Source organism: Cotesia glomerata, linkage group LG3 (assembly GCF_020080835.1).
Source record: "Cotesia glomerata isolate CgM1 linkage group LG3, MPM_Cglom_v2.3, whole genome shotgun sequence".
Lineage (NCBI taxonomy): Eukaryota > Metazoa > Arthropoda > Insecta > Hymenoptera > Braconidae > Cotesia > Cotesia glomerata.
The window spans coordinates 5,041,628-5,049,151 of NC_058160.1; the positions used below are offsets into that span (position 1 = coordinate 5,041,628).

Below are 7,524 nucleotides of genomic sequence, written 5' to 3' on the forward strand. Positions count from 1 at the left end.
TTTTTTTGTAATAATTGCGACAGTATCAATAATAAAAATTATCTGTCAAAATTTCTGTTATTTTCTCACAATATACAACGTCATAAACCACTATAAAATATTATTCACCGGATCTCTATTATTCTGCACACTTACCCACAACATAGACACGTGGGCTTCTAATATCAAGTATGAGTATAAATACAAGAATGATAATAAGAATAAGTAATAAATAAAATGAAAAAAGGAGGTTTTTAAATGATAATTCAGTCAAAGATAAAAATAAAAAGTAGTGAAATTGGAGAAGACAGGAAGTATAGTGTGTTTAAGTTGAGCTTGAAGCAGCATGAGCATCGCTTGAATGCCGAACAACGGCATAATAATAAAGGCCGTTGCAACTAGCGGTTACTTGTCCAACTCCAAGCTGAGATCTAGATCGCAGATCTAGCTGAAATTAATTGCACACTCGCTAGGACGCCCGCGCACATTACATACCAATTCCTCTATATTATATTTTATTTTATCACAAGCATAGAACATACACTTCTTCTACTGACAAACCATTTTTTATTTTAGTTACAACTAAACCGTTATTCTGTTATTTTCTCCTTCTATTATTATGTTGCGCTGTTACATAAATTCACTTACGTAACAACCGATCCGCTGATATATCAAATGATCTTTCTTATATTATACATATGTTTGAACGTATTTCATTCATAAATTGAAGCAATTAAAATTATCCTTTGACTTCCAAAACACTATTGTACTTTTCAAATTATAATTTAAAAAAAAAAAAAATATTGATTAATTATAAATTTTTGATTTTGAAACAAATATAATTTTAAAATAAATTTGGCAGAAATTGTGAGCCAAATTTTATGAATTTTTTATTTGGTTTGATACGTAAAAAATTTTCATATAATCTGCAAAAAAGTTTTAAAAAATTAATAAAAATTGAAAATGGCTTCAATTTTATAAGCAATAAAAATTATTTTTGAATAATTTTAAAAATCAAAAATAAAAATTTTCATTTTTCCGTCAAACATCAATAATCATGCTCTTTCATGAGTTCCTGTCAATTTAGCATCATCACTATCCTATCACCATCTACCACCAGTAGCAGCACCAGTAACCTCATTTTTAACGAGCGTCAAAAAAATACCCAAAAAATTATCTCTCCTATTAACCACCTGTTGTCCCTACAGTTTTTCAAGTTGACTTGCAAAATTACTTGCCACAACTTATTGTCTACTTTCTCGCATTAAGCACCTACCTGCATTATTTCTAGGTCCTTTGGGGCGGAGCTAAATATTAAACAAGCAACAGATTAAATTAAAACAGATTTTTGATTTTTGTTTCGGGTAAAACTGACACTTGCCGACGAAAAAATTGAAGTCAAACAGAAATTACTTCGGCTAAGCAAACTTAGACTTCAACTTTTCTGGAGAAAATCATCCAATTTTATATAAGCAGGAGTAAGGTAGTAAATTTACTTGGTCGTAGGTTACTTACTTAAAGGACCATTAGGATCTTAATCACACCTGCATAATGTAAGTACATGTGCTGTGAAAACAACTCAACTTGGCAAAAGTCCCATTTAATCCGAGCGTTTTTCTGACGTATTGTGTGTTAGGTTTTAGGTCTTTAAATTTTCTGTTGAATGCATCTTTGTCAATTACTGTAAATATTATAATATTAATTATACATAAGTTAATTATCTTAATCACTCTTACATCAAGGAAAAATTCTGAATCTCAAAAAATCATGATTTTAAATAAGCTATTTCTGAAGTAAACTTGTTACTCAATATTATTGTTTTTTTTTTTTTTTTTTTCGTATTATCATAATTAAAATAATATATAGAGAAAAATTTGCCTTCTTATTGATTATTAAAAAAGGTATTAACAAAAATAAATAGTTAAGAAATAATTATAATAAAAATAAAACTTAAACTATCGATAAATTCTGATGATAATTATTGTTTAAGCATATTTTAAATGAAATATTGAAAAATAATTGTCATTTATTTCATTATAGTGAAAAAGAAACTTAGTTGTTAGGTTCCTAAATATAATTAAGTTAAATAAACATTTTTTGTAAATATTTCAAAGAAAATGTACTTGAATAATGATTAATATAGAAATTTTTAGTTCAATTAGTTATTTTATATTTTATCACAAATATCCCTTAGTTAGGCCTCATTGTCGACCCCTACTTTTTTAAAAATTTTTTATCTAAAATAATGTCAAAAAATTTTTATTTAATTTAAAATATTGTTGGAATATAAATAAATTTAGCCAACCCTTTTCTTGTTTTTTTCTGTTAAAATTTCAGAAACTATATCCTTATAAAAAAGTTGAAATACACCGAATTTTTATAGTCACTTCCCGCCTTACTATATACTATACTATCAAACCGGCAAATTTATACATGATTTTACAGTCGAAAGTCGAAATTTAAGAAAGAAATTATAAATTCCCATTCCCATTTATACTCATAATTCGAAGCTAATATATGATAAAAAACCAGGCGGCAAAAATTTATACGTTTAATTCGGATAGTTTAATTTAAATAATAAATGAAGTGCAAACGGAGATACAATTGACTGGACTAATATAACCTTGACTCGGTCTCTTAAAGACCTTGGTAATGAGAATGAGAAAGACGAAAAAATCTAAAATAATAATAAAATTCTTCGGCTATATTAACGCTGAATATATCGTATATAGTAGGACCGTTTATGACGGAGGATGAAATAAAATCCCGAGTATATTCCAGTCACTCGTGTCCGACGACTCGGGACTCGGACAGATAGTTATTTTACCTCCTAGAGATCTAGCTGTAATTTAACTCATTCTTTCTTAGTTTTTTTTATCTCTTTCATTTTTTGATATCATACTTTTATTTTATTTCATATTTAATATTACTATTCCTTTTAATTCATTAATTATCTTGTTCAATAAATAATTTTATTTATTATTTTTATTATTATGGAAATAGCACATGGATATTTATATATAAGGACAATGTATAATTTATTATACAGTTTTGTTCGCAGATTAATTTTGATATTTATAGCCACGGTTTTGTAAATTTATTAATTAAAAATCAGTTTTTTTCTATTATATTTATTTTTTTAAATTTATATCGATGACATAAGTGAAATTTAAGTGATTTATTACCAGACATATATTAATTTTATTTTAATGATAAGAATTAAAAAAAAATTAAATAATGATAATTATAAAATCAGATTAAAGAATTTATAATTGAATTTTATTTTATTTTTGGCTTTTTTTTTATCATAAAGAATTTTAATAATAAATTAAATAACCAGAAACATAAATTTTCACGTAATCAGCGTCAATTTAAGAAAATTTATATGACTATATGTATTTCAGCATTAAGACTATGAATTTATGTACACCACGAAAAGCGCTAATTCCATTTGGCCTTATCATAAACTCTGTAATATAAGGCTGTTGCATAATTTAAGAATAAAAAAAAAAATAACAAGTCCTGACAAGTGCAGTACCCTGTTGATGGGTCGGGTGAAATTGTCACCGGGTCCATAAAAAAACTGAAAAATAGACAATAAATGGAAGGACGGGATAAATAAATGAAAAAGGATTCGTTTATTTTTTTTAGTATCGGCTGTTTGTACTGGCGCCCAACTACTATAATATAAGCCGCAAATAGTGTATAGAAAGGTATAGCTCTGAGGTAGAAGGTAAGACCAGATAAGAGTGTGTGAGAAAACGAGTGTGATAAACATGTCAGGCAGAACTGGACCCCCTGCGGGGCTGCTTGGCGTCAGAAACCTTTACTCGAGATTATACTCACACAGGACGAGAATCTTGGATCGCTTTTCATTTATTTTTAGCTTTTTTAATCGCGGACTGACAAAACCGTTGACATGTAACTTTTACGCTGGGAGTTGCTACGGTATTGCTGATTCTGGAAGGATTTTTTATAGGGAAGTTTATTGTTTGCTTCCAAGTAAAGGACTTTTTTATTTGACGGGATGGTTTAATGGAATTTTTCTAAAAAAATTTTCTGATATGTTCTGACATTTTCACATGAAAAAAAATTTTCTTTAAAATTTACTGTTATAGATCCACTTTTAATAATATTTAATAATATAATATACTTAATTTTTTAAGGTTATTTTGCTTGAGAATATATATAGAATAATAACTAATAGTAACAAAAAATTACAAATGTTTTTTAAGTAAATTTTTACAAATAATATTTAACTATTAGCATAAAATTTTATTAAAATAATTGTATAAAACTTTATTAGAATAGAATTAAACGTAATTCAGGAACAACTGATCACTGAAATGTGTAATTTTTTATACTGCTGAAACATCGAGAGCGATTACAGAGCCGGTTCAAAGTTGGTGGACAATACCTTTACTTAAATTCATTTTTACTGGGAGGTGGAGACTCCGGTAAATTTTTTCAGTAGTTTCAGTAAGAAATTTTTATTTTACGGTTATTTTTAATACTTAAATAATTGAAAATAATTTTTCATCTAATATTAATTTTTTACGTTTGATATTTTTCACTCGTACATTATAGTAGAAATTAATGGAACTTATCGATATCTTTTAAAATTGTATGTTTTGTGAATAATTATCAGGAAAATTGTACACAGTGAAAAATTTTGCGTCATTGCGTCAAAAAGTTTTGTGTTAAATTTAATACTTTTAAGTGTTAATTGAACATTTATTTGTCATTCTCTTAAATCAACGCAAGAAACTGTTAAATACTTAACACAAAAATTTTTAACACACATTTATTTGACATAATAACGCAAATTTTTTTACTGTGTAATTAAATTAAATTACTTTCATTTTCACGGTAGTTTTTAGTAGAAAAATTTTTTCCCTGCATAAATGATCTAATGAACATATTACTCCTCATAGACTTTCTCTCAAGTGGCTAAACATGAAAAGAAGAGGATCAAAACATTAGAAGATCAGAAAGAATAGCAGAAAAATATAATAACGTCATGTTTAAAATACCACACTTTACTACAAAATCATATGAGCATTCATTTGTAGTATCTGCGATACGGCTTTGGAGAGAACTGCCAATTGAAATTATCGAATCTCATAGTTTAGAAACATTTGAAACAAAAGCTTTTGAATTTTTTATGCAATTAGAAATTGATGGTAAATTGTAAGTCTCAGATAAATCTGGATTAATCTTTAGAAGCTACATGTATAATATATCACTGCATTATTATGTTAATTAATCCAAATTTATCCTACCATCATCATTAAGTAAAATTATTATTGCGATATAATGTATCATATGTATAATGTATCATTTGTATAATGTATTACTTATCATGGTAATACTTGCTATAACTATACGTGTATTTATTCTTATCTTTATACTTAAATATTTGTAATTTTGCCATTCGGCTTGCTGCCTTGGCATTTAAACCAAATAAATAAAAATAATAATAAAATAATAATAATAATAATAATAATAATAATAATAATAATAATAATAATAATAATAATAATAATAATAATAATAATAATAATAATAATAATAATAGGGGCGGATAAGAAAATTTTCCACATCAGACCAATCAACAAAATTTTTCACGGGTTCTGTCATTTGATTGAGATAAAATTTTCCTTATTTTGTTAATTATATAAAAAATAGCTTCTATATATAATTTATAAATATATGATTTCATGCGTATTTTTAAGCAGTATAATTGCAGTATTTTTCAGCATTGAACCTCCTCAAGATTTTTTGGTATCAAATTGAGTAGACATTACGACAGGTGTAAATACCTGTCTGTAGCAGCATCCATCACTGATTTAAAAGTTGACGAGGTAAAAGGTGAAGGCGTCATGCTTTCATTATAAGCAGTTGAGTTGAGCATGATTGAAATTTCGCCGCCAAGGTGTCGGGCTAGACATCAGGTAAATCGATATACAACCCCAGTGTAAGTATTTACATCGTCATTGTCTCGATCTCGATTACTTCTTATGGATTCTTAATAAACATTTCTCGAGTACTGTGACTGTGAATGGGAGAAGAAATAAAAGAATGAGAAATAAATAAAATGGGCATTACTGTTGCCTCTGGCCCTCAGCCTCTCAACTTTCTCAAAAGGCTCTCGAGATGTGCCTAAAAAAATATTTACATGGCCCCAATACTTATTAAAGAATAAAACGTTTTGGGCAGTATGTAGTACCCGCAAAATATAATAGAATCAAGTAGGGCGTGTCAAACTGATGATGCCGACGATAATAACAGGGCATGCTTCTTTTTTTCTCACTTTATTTATTTAAGATCGTCATCCATTTTATTGTGATAAAAAATCATTTTTACTCTCTTCTACCTTCTATGCTTCACTTATTCATCACTTTTTTTTGGCTCTACACAAGTATAATTATCGAATTAATAGATTAGTGTTAAAAACAAACAAGTGTGGAATTTTTGAGAAATTATTTTTTAAGAATCAAATATTTTTTTTAATTCTTTTGAAAGTTGTCGAAAATAATTTATTGAGGTAATTGATTCCATAAAAATTATACTTAATATTTTTTTTCAACGATAAAAAATTTTTTTTCTCAAGAAGAAACTTCAATAGGTTATTGCTATTGGTTTCTTTCTCACGCACTAGTGCTGCTTCTCTTTGCAGACTATCGCTCACTTATTTCCACTCACGTAAAATATCGAAAGTCGCTAATTTCAAACATTTTTTATAAAAAAATGAATACCGCTTGTTTGTGTTATTTTTGATAAAAAATACTTGTTATAATTTCAATTAAATATTCTCAGTTTTTCAAAAAAACCTAAGAAAAGTATGGTTGTTATTCAATAAAATGTTCACTTTAACTACGGTCAGGATAGAGAATACATTTTAGATCTACAATTTTTAATTGCTAATATTTCGAAACTTAGCACCGCAAGAACTATTAAAAAAAATTTATTCGTATAGAGGACACTTAACAATACGCGTATTCAAAAATTTAAGAATATTGTAAGAAAAGGAATTTTGAGCAATACCTCCTTAAAGAATAAATTGTAGTATTTAAATGATAAATATTATAACGTGAATAGTAAAATCACGATTTTACTGTTTAAAATAGTAATATTTAGCAGTTGATCATTACTTATTATAAATCGACTATTTATTACAGTTTACTTTTTTCCGTGTGGCATTTTGAATTTGTTTTTGCTATAGGGTAGTATAATGATATCATTTTAGAACAAGATAATTAAAAGAGGCTTAATCGACAAGTCTGTGAATAATAACCCATTGATAGTTAGCAATTAAATGTTAACGAGTCATTAAAATAGAGATGATGATGATGGCTCGAGCCACTGCAGCAGGTAAAGGGTGTGTTGCTGTCATGCGTTTAATTACCAATCAGAAGCGCTAGCTCGATCCTCGGTCTTCCCGTCTTTCCGTCTTTTTCACAACGTTACTCATAAATATATCCGCGTCTTGTTCACGATTAAAAGGAGTAAGAGCAGATATAAGAGGGAACTACCGGAAACTTC

The 7,524-nt window shown here is 27.6% G+C and overlaps 1 long non-coding RNA gene across 1 annotated transcript in view; it reads right to left on the bottom strand.

The window, feature by feature from the left end:
- LOC123260848 overlaps window positions 1-7,107 on the bottom strand; it is a 12,933-nt gene extending 5,826 nt beyond the window's left edge. The window contains exon 1 of the long non-coding RNA XR_006508558.1: window positions 7,073-7,107. This is a non-coding gene — a long non-coding RNA (uncharacterized LOC123260848). The remainder of the gene's footprint in view (window positions 1-7,072) is intronic.
- Window positions 7,108-7,524: the final 417 nt, after the last annotated feature.